This window comes from Sinocyclocheilus anshuiensis, unplaced genomic scaffold, assembly GCF_001515605.1.
Source record: "Sinocyclocheilus anshuiensis isolate Anshui unplaced genomic scaffold, SAMN03320099.WGS_v1.1 scaffold393, whole genome shotgun sequence".
Taxonomy (NCBI): domain Eukaryota; kingdom Metazoa; phylum Chordata; class Actinopteri; order Cypriniformes; family Cyprinidae; genus Sinocyclocheilus; species Sinocyclocheilus anshuiensis.
In genome coordinates this window covers 755,815-761,902 of record NW_015536501.1, presented here as the reverse complement: position 1 = coordinate 761,902, position 6,088 = coordinate 755,815, and the positions used below count along the sequence as shown (strand labels likewise).

General features: G+C 36.8%; 1 protein-coding gene across 1 annotated transcript in view; it reads right to left on the bottom strand.

The window, feature by feature from the left end:
* Positions 1-6,088, bottom strand: part of lrrc75bb (leucine rich repeat containing 75Bb) — a 30,582-nt gene that overhangs the window by 12,566 nt on the left and 11,928 nt on the right. The gene's annotated exons all lie outside the window — the stretch shown is intronic.

Sequence of the window (6,088 nt, the reverse complement as noted above, 5' to 3'; positions counted from 1 at the left end):
ATATATATATATATATATATATATATTAAATTTTTTTTGAGGGCACCTAATAACATTACAAATCAGGAATAAGCTGCTATAGTCAAACAACACACATCTGACAAGGATGACAGTCATGTTGAAAACAGTCATTGTCTTGTCCTGTTATTTACAAGGGGCTAAATGTTCTGTACCAAATGTTCCCCATGTGGAGATCAACAGGCGATTAATCACGGATAAGGCTTAAGGATGCCCGCTTAACACTGTTGTCAGGGTAGAGTCTGCAGAATGGTGTATCTAATAGGATTAAATTGAGCGAAGTGAAGTCACTCTACACCTCAACCAGGGCAAAGGGGACGAGAACAAAGCAGAGTGATAACTTAACATCAGTTAGTTCAATAAAAGCAGGGCGACGGGAGAGTGAAGAGAGAAACAGGAGAGATGAGTCAGACCTGCTAATGACCTTTCCATCGGCTCGCCAGAGCTGAACAGACACACGATATGTAGGTCAAACACATTTAAACATGGTCAACAGGGAGGTCAGGAAGCAGAAATGGGAAAAAATACATAAAAAATCAATCAATCAAAAGGAGAGTAAACAGCAGAGACATGGGGGTTAGAGTGTACACTACAAAAATCATTTTAATGAATCCTTTTTTGTCTTGTTTTCCAGTAAAAAAAAAAAAAAAGTATTAAAAAAGAACTTTTAAAATTAAATAAAAATAAATAAAATGAAATCAGAATGAATTAAAGGTAATACAACAAACAAGTCATTTATATTTATATGCATTACAGTAATAAAAAATTTGATATTTTAAATGGGAATTTGAGAAGAAAATGTATTTAATTGTTATGCCACAATTAAAAATTTTGAGTACCAAGATACATGAATTTGATAATCAGACATTATCATGGTACATATCAAAATCCCATTGTAGCACCATTTGATACCATCACTGTCTTATGGTAACTACCACAGAATTTTTAAAAAGAGATATAATTTACACATTATACTAGATAATATTGTTATTTTTTCTTTTTGGGGTCAACCAAATCACATGCTACAAAATTAACCAGTATTTTTTTTTTTTTATTACAATTAAATCAATCTAAATTAAAGGCAACACCACCATAAATACTACAGTTGTGTACACACAAGCTTACATTTTATATTTAAATAAACTTAGAGAGGTTTAATTTATTTTAGAACTTATAACTTACAGACATTCTATAACTTTATAACTTATTGACTTATATATTATATTTTATAACTTGGAATTTCTATTTATTTTTTATGTATTACAATAATGAAATGTAGACGTTTGAAATGGGAATAGGGGAAGCAAATATGTCTAATTATTATTCTACAATGCAAAATTTAAACAGTGCACAAATAAATACCATGGTATATGAATCTGATAATCAGACATTATTAAAATTCCATTGTAGTACCATTTGATACCACCGGTATCTAGAAAGTATTTAGAAATAATTTTCTTCTATTTCTGAAAGAACTGAATCACATTAAATTCAGGAATATGCCGCCACAAACTTAATGAGTATTTTCTCATTTTCCAGTAAAACAAATATCTAGACAAGCCAAATTTCGAATGGAAAGCAAAACTGTAAGATCAAAGGACTCCTCAAAGTGTATTTCTCCTATAATCTAAAAGACGCCACACTGAGTACATGTCCGCAGGAACATATGGGACACAAAACATGGATGTGGGATGCAGAACAGATCAGATGCGGATCATTCTGCTCGGGCTGACGTCATCTTCAAATGTGGGCTAAAACACCAAGCCGCTCTTGATGGGTTTCTGTCCGCCAGCAGTGGGCACATGCATCACGTATGCTGAAACCCAAGCTGCCCCACATGTGTTCGGCTCGATCTGTCATCCAGCCAAAACAAGCCTGTTTTCTAGGCCACCGTGAGCATCCGCAGGTCCTCTTTTGGGTCAGACTCACTCTGCCGTGAATTCTCTTTCATCATGCTCTTAACCGTGGCTCTCCGCTGACCGGGTAGCGATGGGTCGTGTAGGTTTTACCCCAGCGGCAGGCAACCAACACGCTCCACATAGCGCTTATCAGAATGAAGAGGATGTTAGCTGACAAATATCAACTCCTCGCTGCCTTTAATGCGAGCGCAAACGCTCCCCCAATAAACTTGGCATTAACACGACACGGGCGACCCCGAAGCAGAGGCGAGACCTCCATCCGAGAGGGGATAATTACACAGAGGGCTGCTGCTGGCTCATCTTCACCCCTGCTGACTGCTTTATTAAACAGATTCATCATTCCATTTGGTTTGGGAGGCCGTTACGGCTGAGAGGCAAACGGCTGCCTTGCAGGAGTGCGGGGTTGATGAAATAACAACTGCCGCTGTGCTGTTTTGTGCTCTCGCATGAGGGGCTTTTCCAGGAGCTATCAAGAATATGTGGGTGATTAGCCTGGAATCGAGAACAGGCTTTAAAAACACCACAAAAGAACACTGGCTTCTCAAGCGTACAGGCACACAACAGAGCTGCAATGAATGTTACAAGTATGAGTAATCAAAACACTTTGATCTCATTTATCTCAGAAGAAAATATGAGGGTATAAATACATTTTATGTACACACACACACACACATATATATATATAAAAAATTAACTTAAATGATTTTAGCAAATGGCTACAATATAACAGAGTGAAAAATTGAAGGGGGTCTGAATACTTTCCGTACCCACTGTATATATAAAATTATTAAGTTTATTCAAATTAATGTAATCATTTAATGTTATATAATTTTATAAAAAGAATCCATATCTATTATCTATATTTATATACTATAAATAAATATATATTAGAATTATAATACTTAGTGATACTCTGCGATGAACTACTATGCATTCACTAGAGTGTATGTTTATTGAATCAAAATTGCGAAGGGAATATGCTCAAAAACGCCCATCATAAAATCATGCATGTTGCTTATTGATGCCACATATGCCGCTATGAATGCAGCTTTTTGAATGAGTTCCAAAAGCTACATTGGAGGGAAGTTAAATTTAACACAAAGCTATTGAATAGTTCCATTAAGTCTTGAAATAATGCATACAGACCAAATGTTAAAAGTCATTTTCTGAGAAAAATTTTGTGTTCCACTCAAAAAGTAATTACAAACTGGTTTGGATCAACACGAGTTAGAGTAAATAATGACCGAATTCTCCTTTTTGGATGAACTCTCCCTTCGACTCCGGTTCTAGCAGCACAGATGCTAACAAATGCAGTTTTTCTCAGCTCTCTCGCTCTCTCCACTCGAGTCTCTCTGATACTCTTCTTTCAGGTTTTCCCCTCCGGCCACCTAACCTCTCTCTTTAAAGCTTTTCTGGGAGAGGTGCTAGGCAGAAAAAAAATCGATGTGGTTTAAAGGAGCCTGAAAGTTCTCCTAAAGAATAACAGAAAGAGGAAAGAGAGATGGGGGACGTCTTTAGAAGCTGAAAGCATCAGCAACACCGCATCTTTCCTCTCCTCGTGTTCCCTTTAAATAGAACAACGGTCGGCCTGACAGTATCTTCACACTCTAACAGGCATCTTGTTCCGCTTAAGCATTCAGTCTTTTCCCTCACGACCACCTCCGAGAGTGTGACAAGACAAATGGAGGAGGCATTTCTGCAGATTAGTCTTTCATAACAGAGATTGAAAGAGCAGAGGTTCTCGAATTACGTGAGCGATGGCGATGACAGCTTGTTATTGTTCGGGCTTGTTTGGAGATGAGTTGCTGATAAAACAAGGAGCAGAAGAACTAAACTGCAGCTGTTGAAATCTCCCAAACTGGGTTAATTGCTCTGGGATGGGGAGAGAACATGGATATCATTAAAAAGACTTTCCCTTTCCTAATGACTTCCTCACCATACCTGCCCAATGCCCAGAGGGAATGTTCCCTGTGTTTCGTATGCTGTTTGGTGGGAAAATCACGAAGAACTCATCTGAGAGAAACATTCATCTGAGTTTCACCTGTTCGCGTTTGAGGCAAAATGCCAATCGTGTGGGCTGATATCAAGAGTTGTAGTAATAAGGCTCTAAGACTGGGAAGTGACAGGCGCCTCTGGTAACATCCTCTGCACTTTTACATGATGGAAAGTGCCAGGATCAGGAAATAAAAACTGCAGTAGGTTCTTGTAGCACAAATAGTAGATTAAAAAGTGCTTAAAAACACCAACGTTGTCGGTTCGACTCCAAATGAGCATATTGACTACTGTTCAAAAGTTTTTTATATACCTTTTTTAATACCTTTATTTTGCATTAAAATTGATGAAAAGTGAAAGTAAAATGTTGCTAAAGATTTCTATTTCTAATAAGAGCTGTTCTTCTGAACTTTCTATTCATAAAAGATAAAATATGACCTGGCCAAGATACAACTATTTGAAAATCTGGAATCTGAGAGTGCAAGAAAATCAAAATATTGAGAACATTGCCTTTAAATTTGTCCAAATGAAGTCCTTAGCAATGCATATTACTAATCAAAAATTAAGTTTTAATACATTTATGGTAGGAAAATGATACAAAATTTACAAAATAGCTTCATGGAACATGATCTTTACTTAATATCCTGATGATTTTTGGGATAAAATAATTTTTTTAAATTTTGACCCATACAATGTATTTTTGGCTATTGCTACAAATATACCCCTGCTACTTATGACTGGTTTTGTGCTCCATGGTCACAAATGATCATGGTTTCCACAATAATATTAACCAGCACAACTGTTTTCAACATTGATAATAAGACATGAATGATTTCTGAAGTGTCATGAGTGACACTGAAGACTGGAGTAATGATTCTGAAAAGTCAACTTTGACATCACAAGAATAAATTATATTTTAAAATATATTCAAATAGAAAACAGATATTTTAAATTGTAATAATATTTCACAATATTGCTGTTTTTATTGTCAGATTTTGTTAATGGAATCTTTTTATGGTTTTATTTTATTACATTTTTTTTTCAGTTTTAGTTTCAGTTAACTACACTAACCGTAGTTTTGGATGGTGAGGGTGAGAAAATGATGACAGTATTTTCATTATGTAATAATGTGATCTGTTAAGTAACTGAGGTAGCTCAACATTAACCCAATTAAACTTTCATACCTGTTTAAGCATCTTATGGAGTAGGGTTGTGCCGATAGACGATAGTATCGTGTATCGACGATAGCCAGAGATATCGCCTGTGGCTGATGCCTTTGACAATAGCAAGACGATTATTATTATTAATATTTAATTTTCAGGCTAGTAATACTATCTAATTAATATTAGGGCTTATTGGTTGCATTATATATCGTTTTCCGTGTTTTTACAGTATTGCGCTTTTTAACCAATCACACACGATTATGCTGAGCTTATGAATGCAATGGCCAATCAGAGGCGTTCAGATGAGTCATCACTGAAACAGCGGAGTTCCGTTGTTCAGCGCACGCTGACTGAATTCTGTTTTTAAAGTGCATAATGCGCTCGACTGAGCTTGTGATGATGTTCTTTGGTAATGTAATCAGGGCTGTACAGTACGACATATATGTCGCACGTGCTACGAAAAAACTGGTCTGTGCGATGAATAAATTTACCACTGTAGCACGCGTGCGATACAGTTTTGCGTGTTCATAACACAGCCGCTTAATAGTGTGAAGTGATTTCGTTGTGCTTGTTTGTGTGTGTGAGATTGGGACGATTAAAATGTCTCCACGATCTGCTTTTGAAGAAATATCGTTGTATCGTGCTACAGCGCACATTCTATCAGCTGCAGTTCTGGCGCCTCCCTCCGTCTCAATATAATGTACAACGCCACATGCACTCATATCAGTGTTAGCTCAGCGGTAGAGTTACTCTTATGGGACACTGCACTTGTGCGCGATCACAAAACTACATTATTTCCATCTGCTTTAAAGCAATACCGGTTAAACATTTAATTCACGCTTTTTCTGAGCGCGTACTCATGAAGCGCCACTGAGAGCCCGTCAAAAAGCGCCTGATTATTGGACTAAGTTGTCTTTCGCGTCTGATTGATTTCGCGTCTAATACTGTCAAAAACACACAAGGTTTACATATAAACACAGTTGGTTATGTCTAAAA